We start from the raw sequence: 17213 nt of genomic DNA on the forward strand, positions 1-17213 counted from the left end.
GCTGGGAGAAGGGGAACCAAGGGTGACTTTGGGGGTTCCACCTTAAGTGACTGGGGAGCTTGAGAAGGACTATTTTCTGTGATTAAGAATGTGGAATGCAGAGATCAACCAAAAGACTATAAGCATAACCAATGGACACAGACAGTAAAGGGGTGAGAGCATGTGCTGGGGAGTGGAAGCAGCCGGGGAGAGGTCAATGTGGGGGGAAACAGGAGACATGTGTAATACTTTAAACAATAAAGAATTTAAATAAATAAAAAAAGAATGTGGAATACAGAAGAAAATGATGAGTCTAGACTTGGCCACTTGGGGAGTGCAATGTCTGGTGGGACATGTGCTGGTCTTCACACCTGGGTTTGCCCTTGCCTGGCTGCATGGTCTGGGACAAATCAGAAGTCTGTTTTTTATTTTGCCTTTTGCAACCTGGGGATAAATATTATTACCTTGCAAAGTTCTGGGGGAAGGGGCAGTTAAGTGATATCACCTGGTGCTGTGGCAGTGGTCCCCAGCCTCAGCTGCTGGAGAGAACAGGAGGCAGATCCTATTCCCAGTCTGTCCCCCAACTTCATGTAATTGTGATTGTGGGGTAAGGGGTAGGGCATCACCTTCCAAAGTTTGGCGGGTAATGCCATGTGCAGCCAAAGATAGGGACCATGTGCTCTGGAGCCGGATAATAGAGTTGCTTTATCTTTTTAGTTTGGATGCTATTTTCTATACCATTACTTAGATGGCAACATCCAAGAAGCAACTGGAGAGCTTGCACTGGAGGGTCCTGTTGGTGCCTCAGAGCCCTGTCTCTGGCCACCCAGGCCAGCACATTCCCCAGTGGGAGTCATGCTGCCATGGAGACCAACTTCAGTAAATGGATGAGAAAGGAAACAGATCCTGAAACAGCTCCCACACCCCAGTGTGACCAGGGGCTTTATTCTCCTCAAAGTAATTGGAAGTTTTTGCACCAAATTAAAATAAAGTAAAATTACAAAATACAGATAAGCAAAAAGAACACAAAGTGTGTAAGTTCACCACCTGGTAAATCAAACTGAATAACCTTAAAGGCAAATTCTATGTAAATATATTCATTACATAGGCATAGATTCATATAGCTATATATTTACTATATATATTCACATATCTGTAACTATAATATTTCTATTTCCAACAAAAATACAACCAAACTTAAACTTTAAGCAGAGCTCTCAGACCTGGAGCCAAGTGCCTTTGTCATTGTTGAGCAGGTGACTAAAGCGCACTGTGCCACATTCTCTTCATTGAATATAACCCACAGCAGATTGATCAGTGTTTTGTTTAAACAGTAAATTATTTTTTAAATACATTTGAATAATATGAAAAGTTGTCCTTTACATTCCCCATGGGATTACCATTCCAGCGTTTCCACACCTTTGTGTAAACCCAGGTTTGGGGGAGTCACCCTTTTCTTCCTGCAGGGTGTCCTTTAGCATTTCTTGTGTTTGTTTGCTGGTGATGAATTCTTTCAACGTTTGTGTCTCTGAAAAAGTAACATACTTCCCTCCCCTCTGGCTTCTTTTAAGATGTTTTCTTTATCACTGGCTTTGATAAAATGTACCTTCGTGTGATTTTCTTCATGTTTCTTGTGCATGAAGTTTGTTGAGTTCCTGGGTTTGTGGGTTTATAATTTTTCGTGACATTTGTAAAAATCTTCAACCGTTATTTCTTCAAGTGTTTTTTCTGCCCTCCTCCCACTTGTCCTTTCATTTCCAATTATTTGTATTTGTCTTGAAGTTGTCTCAACTCACAAATGCACTTTTCATTTTTTAAAATTATTTTTCTCTGTGTTTTTTTTATTAATCTTTATTGTTGAAAGTATTACATAGGTCCTCCTTCTTCCTCCCCCCCCCCCACTCCCCATTAACCTCGTCCAGCCTGCTCCCGTACTCCCCTCCCACCCCAGGCTCTCACCAAACCATTGTCTGTGTCCACAGGTTATGCATATAAGCATACAGTTCATTGGCTGATCTCTTCCCACCCAGCCTCCCCTGCCTTCCCTCTGAGGCTCAACAGTCTGTTCATGCTTCTATGACTCTGGGTCTACTTTTGATCATCAGTTTATTTGGTTCATTAGATTCCATAAATGAGTGAGATCATGTGATACTTGTCTTTCTCTGACTGGCTTATTTTGCTTAGCCTAATGCTCTCCATCCATGCTGTTGCAAATGGTAAGAGTTCTTTCTTTTTTATAGTAGCATAATATTCCATTGTATAAATGTATCATAGTTTTTTATCCACTCATCTGCTGATGGGCACTTAGGCCGTTTCCAAGTCTTAGCTATTGTAAATTATGCTGCTATGAACATAGGAGTACATATATTATTTGTGACCAGTGTTTCAGGTTTCTTAGGATATATTCCTAGAAGTGGGATCACTGGGTCAAATGGCAGTTCTATTTTTAATTTTTTGAGGAAACTCCATACTGTTTTCCACAGTGGCTGCACCAGTCTGCATTCCCACCAGCAGTGTACTAGAGTTTCCTTTTCTCTGCATCCTCGCCAGCACTTGTCATTTGTTGATTTGTTGATGATAGCCATTCTGACAGGTGTGAGGTGATATCTCATTGTCATTTTGATTTGCATATCTCAGATGATTAGAGACTTTGAGCATCCTCTATAATAAAGAGGTAATATGCAAATTGACCATCACTCCAACACACAAGATGGCTGCCCCCATGTGGACACAAGATGGCTGCCACATGATGGCCAGCAGGGGAGGGAGGGCAGTTGTGGGCGATCAGGCCAGCAGGGGAGAGCAGTTAGGGGCAAACAGGCTAGCAAGGGAGAGCAGTTAGGGGGAACCAGGCCTGCAGAGGAGGACAGTTAGGGGGGACCAGGCCTGCAGGGGAGGGCAGTTGGGGGCAATCCAGGCCTGCAGGAGAGGGCAATTGGGGGCAACCAGGACTGCAGGGGAGGGCAATTGGGGGCAACCAGGCCTGCAGGGGACTGCAGTTGGGGGGAACCAGGCCAGCAGGGGAGAGTAGTTAGGGGCAACCAGGTCTGCAGGGGAGGGCAGTGGGGGTGACCAGGCCAGCAGGGGAGAGCAGTTAGGGGTGACCAGGCCAGCAAGGGAAGGCAGTTAGGGGTAACCAGGCCTGCAGGAGAGGGCAGTTAGGGGTGACCAGGCCTGCAGGGAAGGGCAGTTGGGAGTGACCAGGCCTGCAGGGGAGGACAGTTGGGAGTGACCAGGCCTGCAGGGGAGGACAATTAGGGGTGACCAGTCCTGCAGGGAAGGGCAGTTGTGGGGGGGGGGGATTCGGCATGCAGGGGAGGGCAGTTAGGGGCAATCGGGCTGGCAGGGGAGGGCAGTTAGGGGCGACCAGGCTGGCAAGAGAGGGAAGTTAGGGGTGACCGGGCCAGCAGAGGAGGGCAGTTGGGGGTGACCAGGCCTGCAGGGGAGGGCAGTTAAGGGTGACCAGGCTGGCAGGGGAGGGCAGTTAGGAGCAATCGGGCCAGCAGGGGAGGGCAGTTAGGGGCGACTAGTCTGGCAAGGGAGGGAAGTTAGGGGTGACCAGGCCAGCAGGGGAGGGCAGTTGGGGGTGACCAGGCTGGCAGGGGAGGGCAGTTAGGGGCAATTGGGCCAGCAGGGGAGCAGTTAGGTGTCCATCAGGCTGGCAGGGGAGTGGTTAGGGGGTGATCAGGCTGGCAGGCAGAAGCAGTTCGGGGCAATCAGGCAGGCAGGCAGGCAGGCGAGTGGTTGGGAGCCAGCAGTCCTGGATTGTGAGAGGGATGTCCCAGATTAGAGAAGGTGCAGGCTGGGCTGAGGGACACACACACACCGTGCACAAATTTTGTGCACCAGGCCTCTAGTTTTTCATATGTCTCTTGATTTTCTGTATGACCCCTTTGGAGAAGTATCTATTTAGGTCCTTTGCCTATTTTTAAATAGGATTATTTGCCTTCCTTTTGTTAAGTTGCATGAGTTCCCTATATATTTTGGATATTAACCCCTTATCAGATGTATCATTGCCAAATATGTTCTCCCATGTAGTGGGCTTTCTTGTTATTTTGATGATGGAAGTTTTTAATATTTCCTTCTGCAATGTCTAATCCAATGTTACCTCTGTCCATTATATTCTTCATCTCAAACCTCATATTTTTCATCTCCATGAGGTCTTTTTTACTGCATCTACATCTTCACTTAACTTTTTCAACCTATGGTGTCCAGTCACAGGAACTATTTAATGTCCTTCTCTGCTGATTCTAGCATCTGTGTCAGTTCTGGGTTGATTTTGTTTGGTTGATGTTTTTCTTCACTGTTGGTATGTTTCCCTGCTTCTTTGCATGCCTGGTGACCTTCAATCAGAGCCAGAGCTTGTGAATTTTTGGTTGGGTGTTGGATATTTTTGTATTCCTATGAATATTTTTCAAAAATGCAGTCAAGTCACTTGGAAACTGTTTGGTTCTCTGGGGTCTTGTTTCCTGGTCTGGTAGGTGGGTGGAGCAGGCTCAGTCAGAGGTAATCAGGCCTCAGCACTGAGGCAGGGCCCTCCTGAGGGCTCTGCCAACTGGCCTGAGCTGGGAGGCTTCTTAGTCTGACGGTGAGAACAGGTACTATTCCCAGTCTTTTGTGATGTCAATTGACTCTAATCCTTTCAACTGCTTCTTTCCCGACCTCAGAGAGTGTCCTCGGTGCATGCACTGGGTACTTCTGGGTGCTCATGAAGGCCCCGTGGGTCTGCAGGTTTCTCTTGGGGCCCTCTCTCATTGCAGGTACTCTTCCCTGCAAACCATAGCTGCCTTGACCTCCGTGAGCCCCTGTGCAGCTCCCACTCTCTATGTCTCAGCCTGGAAACTCTCAAGGCAGCAAGTGAGGCAGTCATAGGGCTCACCTCATTGGTTTCCTATATGCAGAGATCATTGCCCTTTGTGGTCTGAAATCCAGTGTCTTGACAACCACTGTTTCAACTGTTCTGTCTGTTTTGTTGGTTTGTTTCAGGCATGAGGGAAAACTGGTTCTTGTGACTCTAACTTGGCCAGAAGCAGACATCCCCAATGATTCTGTGCCCTCCTCACCTATATTAAACTCTATTCTTTTTTCCCTCTTCTTCCCTCTGCCAATCCAGGCTGATGTGTGCCCTGAGTCAAACCCTCCACCATACCATGAGGGAAGCCACATGGGATGGGGTCTGGAGGTCTAGAGTGGCTCAGACTGGGAGGGACCCCTGCATCTGAGGAGGAGAAGGAGGAGTTGGCATCACAGCCCTCTCCTGGTACTGGCAGATATGCTCTGAGGACATCAGGAAGCCCAGTAGACCCTTGTTGTAGAGCTCTCAGGAAAGACTATTATCCAGCCCACCTTTCACAGATGAGAAAAGCTCAGAGAGGTTAAGTCTCTCCCAAGGTCACACAGCATAAAAGGTAAGGGCAGGATTTGGACTCAGGCCTGGCAGACCATATATTAGCTGCTGACATCTGTTCAGTACTGATTCTGCACCAGGCACTGTTCTGGATGCTTCCCCTGACCCCTGTTGTTTCTTCCCCACACAGCCCTGCCAGGCTGGAACGACTGGCTCAGTATGAACAGGCAAAGCTGCTGAAGGGTGGACAGAGATGGCGAACTAGAACTGGAATCTGCTGCTAGCTTTTAAAGCATGTGTGGTCTTAGGCCAGTCACTTAAATTCCTTGCCTCAGTTTTCTCACCTATAACCAGGTATTATAGATTAAATTGTGTCCCTCCAAATTCATATGTTAGAGTCCTAATCCCCAGGACCTCAGAATGCAAACTTATTTAAAGATAGAATCTTTAAAGAGGTGATCAAGTTAAAATGAGATCATTAACGTGGGTCCTAATCCAATATCCTATATAATAAAAGGCTAATATGCAAATAGACCAAACGGCAGAACAACCAAACAACCGGTCGCTATGATGTGCACTGACCACCAGGGGGCGCACGCGGAACATGGCAGGCATTGGCCATGGCAGGATGGTGGAGCAGGTGAGTGGGGGCACCAGACCAAACCAGGACACTGGTCGCTGTCATCGGGGCAAGCCTCTGGTGGTTACTGAAAATTCTTTACTCCCGTGTGCTGCAGTCCTGCCCAGTGCTTGCACCTACTGACAGTGTCGGCCCTGCTTATACCCGCTGCTGGCGCCAGCCCCAATCATTCCACACTGTCAGCAGGTGCGAGCGGGGCTGGCGCCATCAGCGTATGGGGAGTGGTGGCAGCAGGAATGGGACTGCCAGCAGACAGGGGCCGTGGAGGGAGGGGCTGGGCTGGGGCACAGAGGATAGGCCGAGACCTGCCCCTGTGCCCATTGCAGCCTCGTGGCCCACAGTTCCTTTCAAGGTGCACAAATTTGTGTACTGGGCCCCTAGTTTCCTTATAAAAGGGAGAAATTTGGAAACAGAGACATGCATTGAGGGACGATGACAATATGGAGACTCACGGAGAAGAGAAGGTAGCCATCTATGAGCCAAGGAGAGAGACACAGAACTAATTCTCCCCACAGCCTCCAAAAGAACTAATCCTGCTGATGCCTTGATCTTGGACTTCTAGCCTCCAGAAGTGAGGAGATACATTTCTGTTGTTTAAGCCATCCAGTCTGTGGAACTGTGTCACAGCAGGCCTAGGGAAGTCATATACCAAGGCTGTTAACAGTACCTACCTTATATTGCGAGGATTACATGAGAGAATGTGTGAAAGTACTTAGAAAAGGGCCTGGCACACACTAACAATCAATAATAATGAGGAAGTGGAGGCTTAGAGAGGTTAAGCAACTTGCCCAGGATCACACAGCTCACAGTGTCTGAACTCAAACCTCTGTGCTCTTGACGATTCTACTGCCCTGTCTGAACCCCAATATTAAGTTCTCTCTTGAGCCATTTGCTGGGGTTCTTGACACCCAATGTCTTCTCTGCCTGTAGTTGGTGCTCAAACACATTAATCAATCATCATCTCAGAGGTCAGAGAAAAAAATATGAAACAGCCAAGAAGGGGGGCAAGTTGGCGAAGAAAGGATCTTACTCAAGGAAGTAATTATATATTAAGTGAAAAAGTCCACGATGGTTCCCTGACTTGGCGGTCAGCTGGACGCTGTTCTGGGCAGAAGAAGACAGATGTTCTATACAGAGGAGGGCCTGACATTTCAGAATGCAGTGGCCTGGTGCCTAATAAAGTGCTAAATGACAGACCCTGGGAGCCAAGCCTCCATTTCTTGTAAAATGGTGTCACTGTGGTAGGGGACAGCCCCAGGACCTGCAGACATTCAGGATCCTGTTGCTAAGTAGCAGTTCTCCAGCCCATCCCCTGCTGGAGACCAGAGAGGCTCAACAGTTCTAATACATAGAAGTAAATATAGGCTACGGAGAATGCAGTCCTTGCCTGTTGCCCAGTAAGGGGATGGGGAGGTGCAAGGCAGAAGGAAGAAAGTCTGCTTTGGGGGATGTCAGGGGGTAGGTATTGGGTAAGTAAATTGCAGCAGTTTTGGGACAACTCTCAAAGGAGGCCTGACTAGCTATGGGGCATGGGAGTTAAGGGTGGGATGCTAGCTAAATTTTAACTTTAGATAAACAAGCTATTCTTAGTACAGTATAAGTACATCCCATGTGATATTTGGTATATACTTATACCACATTTTGTTGTTGTTGCTTATTTGAAATACAAATTTCAGTGGTACCTTGTATTTTATCTAGCAAACCTAGGCACAGGGAAGGGCAGAGGCATGGGGTTTGGAGGCATCTCAGGTCAGACTGCCTGAATTTCAGTCTTGACTCTGCCACTTACTAGCCCCACAACCTCTTTAAGTCGTGGAAACTCGGCCTGGGTCCTCCCTGTCTCCAAGTCCCTTTCTCCTAAGGCTGGTGTTGGGACTCCTTGAGATGACCTTCTCAAGCCCTAGAATGGGGCCTGGTGCACAGGAAGGGCTCAGCATCTGCTCCCTATTTTTGTTATTTACTGGCTTTGGACCAGTGGAGGAACTCAAATCAATAGCAATGTCTCAGGCAGCAGGCCTCAAATGTCCAAAGCTCAGGACCCCTTAACATTTTAACAAATTATTGCAGACCCAGAGCTGCTGCGTGTGTGTATACCTATCAATATTTATAGTAATAAAAATTAAAGCTGAAAAAAATAAATGTTTATGCATTAATTTATTTTAAATGATAATGAAGGTTCAACATGGTGGCTGACAGGACGCGAGTGAGGGAGAGAGTGTGAGTGAGTGAGAGGGGAGTGTGTGTATGGATGTGCATGTTTTGTGTGTGAGTGAGGGATGGATAGTTAGATACATCAAGGGACCAGATTCAACAACATCAGAGCAAAATCCAGCAAGCCCCAACCTCATTGGCAGCAAGTCAGAGGGGAGACCTTTCTCACAAACAGGGCATCAACAATCAAGTCCCAGTTAGAACAGGAGAGCCCAAATAATGCACACAAGGAGCACTGCACCTCTGGACCCCTCAAGATACTTTCTACATTAGGCCATCCCACAAAGACAGGAGGCACAACAGTTCTAATACATAGAAGCAAATATAAAGAGACAGCTAAAATGGGGAGACAAAGAAACAACCTTCAAATGAGAGAAAAGAAGGAATCTCCAGAAAAAGAACTAAATGAAATGGAGGCAAGCAACCTATTAAAGGGACTGCTTTAAGAAGAAGAAGAAAAAGAGAGAGAAAGGATCATAGGCACAAGAAAATAAAAATGGCAATAAATAAATACCTATCAATAATAACCTTAAATAAATGGATTAAATGCTCCAGTCAAAAGACATAGGGTGACTGATTGGATAAGAAAACATGACCCATATATATGCTGTCTACAAGAGACCCACCTCAGAACAAAAGATATACACAGACTGAGAGTGAAGGGATGGAAAAAAAAAATTACATGGAAAGGGAAAAAAAGCTGGAGTAATAATACTCATATCAGACAAAAAAGACTTCAAAACAAAGACCATAACAAGAGGCAAAGAAAGCCACTTCATAATACTTAAGGGAAATGATTCAACAAGAAAACATAACCCTTGTAAATATATATGCACCCAATGTAGGAGGAACCACATACATGAAAAACGCTTGAAGAACTTTAAAGAAGATATTGACAGCAATACAGTCATTGTAGGGGACTTTAATACCCCACTGATATCACTGGATAGATCTTCAGACAAAAAATCAACAAGGAAACAGAGGCCTTAAATGACACACTGGGTCAGATGAATCTAACTGATATTTACAGAACATTTCACCCCAAGGAACAGAATATACATACTTCTCAAGTACACATGGGACATTCTCAAAGATAAACCACATGTTAGGCACAAAACAAGTTTATACAAATTCAAGAATATTGATATAATACCAAGCATCTTCTCAGATCAAAATAGCATGAAGTTAGAAATAAACTACAATTAAAAAATTCTCAAAAGCACTCAAATATATGGAGGCTAAATAGCATGTTATTAAACAATGAATGGGTTACCAATTAGACCAAGGAAGAAATAAAATCTTCCTGGAAACAAATGAAAATGAACACACAATAACCCAAAACCTATGGGACATGGCAAAAGCATTCCTGAGAGGGAAGTTCATAGCTCTACAGGCCTTCCTCAAGAAATAAGAAAAAGGACTAATAAAATATCTAACCCTAAAAATAAATGAATGAAAAAGAGAACAGTAAGAAAAACCCAGAGGAAGTAGAAGGAAGAAAATAATAAAGAACAGAGCAAAAATAAATTACATAGACATTTGTTAATGACATTTGTTAAAAATAAACAAACAAAAACAGTACAAAAGATCAATAAATTCAAGAGCAGGTTCTTGAAAAGATAAACAAGATTGATGAACCTCTAGCCAGACTAATCAAGAAACAAAAAGAGAGGACCCAAATTAGAAACTAGAGAGGTGATATAACAACGGACACCTCAGAAATACAAAGGATTGTAAGCAAATACTATGAACAACTATATGTCAACAACTGGACAATCTGGGAAAAATGGACAAATTCTTAGAAACATACAATCTTCCTAAACTCAATCAGGAAGAATCAGAAAACCTGAGTAGGCCAATAACAACTGATAAAATTGAAGCAGTAATTTAAAAACTCCCAGCAAACCAAAGTCATAGACCGGATGAATTTACAGGTGAATTTTACCAACCATTTAAAGAAAAACTAACACCTATCCTCTTCAAACTATTCCAAAAAATTCAAGAGGGAGAAACACTTCCAAGATGTTTTTATAAAGCCAGCATTATCCTGATTCCAAAACCAGATAAAGACACTACAAGAAAAAAAAAATCAGGCCAATATCCTTGATGAACACAGGCCAATATCCCTGATGAACACAGATGCTAAAATAATCAACAAAATAGTAGTGAATCAGATCCAGCATTATATTAAAAAGATCATATGCCATGATCAAGTGGGATTTATTCCAGGGATGCAAGGCTGGTACAATATTCGCAAATCAATAAATGTGATGCATCACATAAACAAATTAAAAGATAAACACCACATAATCATATCAATAGATTCAGAAAAAGCATTAGACAAAATCCAGTACCATTCTTTGATAAAAACTCTTAGTAAAGGGGGAATAGAGGGATCATACCACAACATAATAAAGGCCATTTATGACAACCTACTGTTAACATAATACTCAATGGGCAAAAACTAAAAGCATTTCCATTAACAACAGGAACAAGACAAGGATGTCTGCTTTCATCACTTTTATTCAACATAGTAATGGAAGTGCTAGCCACAGCAATTAGACAAGAAGAAGAGATCAAGGGTATCTAAATTGGAAAGGAGAAAGTAAAACTGTCATTATTCACAGATGACAAGATATTGTACATAAAAATTCCTGAAGACTCCACCAGGAAACAACTAGACTTAATAAATGAATTTGACAAGATAGCAGGATACAAAATCAGCATCGAGAAATTGATGGCATTTTTATACACCAATAATGAACTTTTGGAAAGAGAAATTAAAAAAGCAATCCTCCTAACCATTGCAACAACAACAAAATTAGATACCTAGGAATAAACTTAACCAAGAAAGTAAAAGACCTGTATTTGGAAAACTATAGAACACTGAAAAAAGAAATAGAGAAAGATAGAAACAAATGGAAACATACCATGTTCATGGTTAGAAGAATTAACATCATTAAAATGTCTATACTATCCAAAGCAATCTATAGATTCAATGCAATCCCTATTAAAATTCTAATGGCATACTTCATAGAGTTAGAACAAATATTTCAAAAATTCATATGGAACTATAAAAGACCCTGAATAGCTACAGCAATCTTGAAAAAGAAGAATGAAGTAGGAGGGATCACAATACCAGATATCAAACTATACTATGAAGCCATTGTAACCAAAACAGCCTGGTACTGGCACAAGAATAGACATATAGACCAATGGATCAAAACAGAAACCCCAGAAATTAACCTACACCATTACGGTCAATTAATATTTGACAAAGGAGGCAAGAACATACAGTCTTTTCAACAAATGGTGTTGGGAAAACTGGACAGACAAGTGCAAAAAGATGAAACTGGACCACTAACTTACACCATACACAAGAATAAACTCAAGATGGATAAGATATTTAAATGTAAGGCATAAAACCATAAAAGTCTTAGAGGAGAACATAGGCAATAAAATCTCAGAGATCTCACATCCTATATAATAAAAGCCCAGAAAAAGGGTTGAGGGGAGACAAAATGGCAGCGGAATAGATGGACGTGTCCTGAGCCTTGTCCTGGAGCAAATAGAGTGAGCGGCTGAAATGAGTGGAATTCAGCCCGAATTGGCAAAGGAGACGCAGCTGGTGAGACAGTTTGCAGCTGGAAAGGGCAGAGGTCCCCTGGATAAAGGTGAAATCAAGGATCTAAGCAAAAGAGTCTGCCAGACCTCTGTGCCCAGAGGGTCACGGAGAAACTACATGGTGCCAAGCCAAGTCCCTGAGGACAGGCAAAGCATCTGACTGTGAAAAAAGGGTCCACGGGACTGCGGGAGGTAGGGGATTTTGGAGCTTGGAGTCTGGATTTTGGATCTGAGCTCAGAGGCAGCCCTGAAGGGCTGGCTGGACCGCTCAGTGCCAGCAAGAGAGGAGCTTGCAGGGATGCAGTCCCTCCTCGCTCTGGGGCCTGTGCCTTTCTTCACTGAACCTAGTTCATAGGACCTTTCGGATACAGACACTTACCCATGGCTGAGGTGTGGGAGAAGGTGTGGACTTGTGGAATCTGGGGAGATTGAGCAGCGGTCCAGGAGAGGTGGTAACAAGTCTGGTGCTGAGTCATACCTGAGCCCTGGTTGCCATTTTCTCCTGAGAGATAGCCCCTCCCTCCAGTCTCCAGGCAACCAATACAGCCACACCCAGATCCCACCCTGAATAATACAAAGGAATCTGAATACTCCCTGAGGTCATAGGAACTGGCCTAAAGAGAAATCTTTAGCCCCAGCAACAGGGAAACTGAGAAACAGTACAGTACAGATGACTGGGATCATAAGCCAGCCAAAGGAACGACACTCCACTTTTTTCACTTTTATTTTTATTTTTTTATTATCCCTTTTTTTCTTTTTTTTCTTCTTTTCTTCTTTGTTTTCCTGTTTTTGTTTGTTGCTTTATTTTCTATTACTTTTCACATTATTTTATCATTACTATTTTTTATTTGCTATTTTAAATTTTTATACCATTTTTGAAATCAATTTTTTTGTAAATTTATTATTATTTTCTTCTCATTCTCTTTCTTCTCATCCACTTATTCCTTTTTTACTTTTTCAATACTAATACTAAATTGAGGTCCTCTCCATATTCATCTAATTCTTAATCTTATTTTCAGTATATAAGCTCAGCCTCTACAGATTCTGCCCCAACCCTCTTTGCTGGGTGTGTGGTGTTTGTATTTTTGTTTGTTTGTTTTATTTATTGGTTCTGTGGTGTCTTACCCCCATATATATATATATTTTTCCTTTTTCTTCCTTTGTTTTTTATCTCTTATCTTTTTCTCTCTCTTTGATAGCATTTGTGCTCTCTTTTCTCTGCCCTAGCTCTGTTTTCTCAGGTGGTCACTTATATTGGGGTTATTGGTGTCATGAGTACATTTGTGCTTAGTTCCCTCTATGTTGTGTCTTATTGAGGTGAATTTTATCCTGTCTGGCAAAGGGGCTTGAGAGCAAGCCACATAACCAGACACCTGGAGAGGAAACTCCATCCACAAATGGGTCAATAACACCCCAGGCCCAACTATAGAGGCAGGAAGAATGCAGCAGTGAGGGAAAGAGCATGAGTGAGTGAGGGAGTAAAAGAGGAGTGTGTGGTCAGGTGGTGTGTGTGTGTGTGTGTGTGTGTGTGTGTGTGTGTGTGTGTGTGAAGGAGGCACAGTTAGATCCCACAGGACCTTCAGGGGCAGGCTAATCAGGCTCGCCTAATTAGGCAACTTCTGCTACCATTGCAAACAGTACTGGGAGGCCAACTTGTCCTCAGAGGCCTAGCCTTTTTGAAGGGAAGAGCTGCTGTAACTGGGTTCCCAGCCTCAACTCCACCCAGGGTGCCCTCAGATAACACCTGGGACTCTACAGCCACCCCTGCCAGGGACATGCTACCTAGGCTGTGATCCCATGGTCAACGAGGCTCCAGCCACCCTGGGCACAGGCTCCTGTGAGTTCTGAAGCATGCTCCCCTCTGACTGGCCCAATGCTTTAGCCCAGGGCACTGCAACCACATGAACAGCAGACACGTGAGCAGCCCACTCATGTCCAAGGAGCAGCAGCCCCGCGAGCAACCCGCCACAGGCCTAAGAGCAGCAGCTTCATGTGGCCTGCCCCTGTCCAAGGAGCAGCAGCTGTGTGAGTGGCCAGTTCCCCTGTCTGAGGAGCAGCAACCAAATGAGCAGCTCACCCCATCTGAGGAGCAGTAGCCGCTTGAACAGCCCACCCCCATCTGAGGAGCAGCAGCTGTGCACAGCCCCACACCCTGCACCTGTCCGAAGAGCAGCAGCTGTGCCACATGAGCAGCCAGTCCCCTTCCAAGGAGCAGGAGCTGTACGAGCAGCCTGCCCCAGTCTGAGGAGCAGCAGCTGTGCCAGCAGCCTGCCCCAGTCCGAGGAGCAGCAGCTGTGTAAGCAGACAGTCCCTTTCCAAGGAGCAGCAGCCACACAAACCACCTGCCCCCATCCGAGGAACAGCAGCTGTGTAAGCCGCCTGCCCCCATCAGAGGAGCAGCACCTGTGTGAGCAGCCCACCCCCTCCTGAGGAGCAACAGATGCACGAGCTGCCTGGCCACATCTGAGGAGCAGCAGCTGTGTGAGCAGCCCGCCCACATCCAAGGAGCAGCAGCCACACGAACAGCCTACCCCCATCTGAGAAGCAGCAGCCACATAAGCAGACTGCCCACGTCCAAAAAGCAGCAGCCCTGTGCAGTCTGCACTGGTCCAAGGAGCAGCACCTACATGCAGCCTGCACCTGTCTGACGAGAAGGAGCCGGGTGAGTGGCCCGTCCCTGTCTGAGGAACATTAACAGCACAAGCAGCTCACTCCCACGCAAGGAGCAGCAGCTGCATGAACAGACCGCCCCCTGTCCGAGGAGAAGCAGCTGCACAAGCAACCCGCACCCGTGCAAAGAGCAGCAGCCCTGCAAGCAACCTGCCCTTGTCCAAGGAGTGGTGGCATCATGAGCAGCCCATCCCATGTGAGAAACAGCAGCAGCACGCAGCCAGCCCCCATCTAAAGAACAGCAGCCACGTGAGCAGCTGGCCCCCGTCCAAGGAGCAGTGGACACGAGGAGCAGCAACCTCATAATCAGCCCACCCCCGTCCAAGGAACAGCAGCTATACAAGCAGCCTCCCCCACCAGCCAGAGAAAACACCACTGCTGCAAACAGCACTCACCAGAGGAGCCGCTGCCAACTGAGAAGCAGCTGCTTCCGTGTCCGCCTGAGGAGCCACCACAGCCCAAGAAGCCACTGCCACCCAAGGAGCAGCCCCTAGATCAGTCAGTGAGACCAAAAATGGGTAGACAAAGATACCCCCAAAGGAAATAGGAGGAATCGCCAGAAAAGCAGCAGAGTGAAACAGAGGCATGCAATATGTCAGAAAAAGAATTCAGAATAAGGGTCATAGAGTTCATAAACCAGATGGAAGAAAAAATCAACACCTTATATAAGAATCAAGAAGAAATGAAAAGTGATATAGCTGCAATAAAAAACACCATGGAAAGTTTCAACATAGACTAAGACAGTGGTCGGCAAACTGCAGCTCGCGAGCCACATGCAGCTCTTTGGCCCCTTGAGTGTGGCTCTTCCACAAAGTACCACGGCCTGGGTGAGTCTCTTTTGAAGAAGTGGTGTTAGAAGATGTTTCAGTTTAAAAAATTTGGCTCTCAAAAGAAATTTCAATTGTTGTACTGTTGATATTTGGCTCTGTTGACTAATGAGTTTGCCGACCACTGGACTAGGAGAAGTGGAGGACCGAATTAGCAAATTAGAAGACAGGGAAGCAAAACACAGCCAAACTGCATTGCAATTGGAGAAAAAAATTAAAGAACAGGAGGAGAGCCTAAGGGAGCTATGGGACAACATGAAATGAAGCAACATACGAATAATAGGGGTGCCAGAACAACAGGAAGAGGAACAAGGGTTAGAAGACCTATTTGAAGAAATAATGTCAGAAAACTTCCCTGATGTGGCAAAGAAAAAAGTCACACAAGCAAAGAGAGTCCCAAACAGGATGAACCTGAAAAGACCCACAACAAGACACATCATAATTATGATGGCAAATATTCAGGACAAAGAGAGAATCTTAAAGGCTGCAAGAGAGAGATGGAAAGTTACATACAAGGGAGCTCCCATTAGATTATCAAATGGTTTCTCAACAGAAACACATCAGGCCAGAAAAGAATGGAAGGAAATTTACAAAGTGATGCAAACCAAGGGACTGAATCCAAGAATATTCTATCCAGCAAGGCTATCATTCAAAATTGAAGGAGAAATAAGGAGCTTCGCAGACAAAAAAAGGCAAAGGGAGTTTATCACTACCAACACAGCAATGCAAGAAATGCTAAAGGGACTGGTATAAAAAGAAAAAAGAAAAAGGTAAGAAAGAACACAGACACAAAAAATAAAAATGGCTACAAACAAGTACCTTTCAATAATAACTTTAAACATAAATGGACTAAATGCTCCAATCAAAAGACATCGAGTGGCTGAATGGATAAAAAAACACGACCCATATATATCCTGTCTACAAGAGACCCACCTCAGAACAAGGGACTCACACAGACTGAAAGTCAAAGGATGGAAAAATATCATTCAGGCAAATAGAAATGAAAAAAAACTGGGGTAGCAGTACTTATATCTGACAATATAGACCTCAAAGTAAAGGCCATAACAAGAGATAAGGAAGGCCACTTCATAATAATGAAGGGATCGATACAACAAGAGAATATAACCCTGATAAACATATATGCACCCAATGCAGGAGCACCCAAATACATAAAAAAAACTCTTGGAAGATATCAAGGGAGAGAATGACAACAATACAATTATAATAGGGGACTTTAATACACCACTGACATCACTGGATAAATCCTCTAGACCAGTGGTCGGCAAACTCATTAGTCAACAGAGCCAAATATCAACAGTACAATGATTGAAATTTCTTTTGAGAGCCAAATTTTTTAAACTTAAACTATATAGGTAGGTACATTGTTATTAACTTAATTAGGGTACTCCTAAGCTGGCCTTTGCTAAAAAGTCAAGGGGCCAAAGAGCTGCATGTGGCTCGCAAGCTGCAGTTTGCCAACCACTGCTCTAGACAAAAAAAAAAAAAAAAAAATCAGCAAAGAAACAGCAATTCTAAATGACTCACTAGATCAGATAGACCTAACTGACATATTCAGAGCATTTCACCCCAAAGCCACGGAATATACATTCTTCTCTAGTGCATATGGGACATTTTAAAAAAAGACCATACATTGGGTCACAAGCAAAGTCTCCCCAAATTCAAAAAGATTGAAATCATAACAAGCATTTTCTCAGCCCACAATGGCATAATATTAGAAATAAACCACAATAAAAACATTCCAAAAAATTCAAACTTGGAAGCTGAATAGCATGCTATTAAACAATGATTGGATTATCAATGAGATCAAAGAAGAAATTAAAAACATCCTGGAGACTAATGACAATAAAAACACAACAATGCAAATGCTATGGGACACAATGAAAGCAGTCCTGAG

The 17213-nt window shown here is 44.4% G+C and overlaps 1 protein-coding gene across 2 annotated transcripts in view; it reads right to left on the minus strand.

Annotated features, from left to right (window-relative positions):
* WNT7A (Wnt family member 7A) overlaps nucleotides 1-17213 on the minus strand; it is a 129982-nt gene that overhangs the window by 9894 nt on the left and 102875 nt on the right. The window lies entirely within an intron of this gene.

This window comes from Plecotus auritus (genome assembly GCF_963455305.1).
Source record: "Plecotus auritus genome assembly, chromosome: 2".
Classification (NCBI taxonomy): domain Eukaryota; kingdom Metazoa; phylum Chordata; class Mammalia; order Chiroptera; family Vespertilionidae; genus Plecotus; species Plecotus auritus.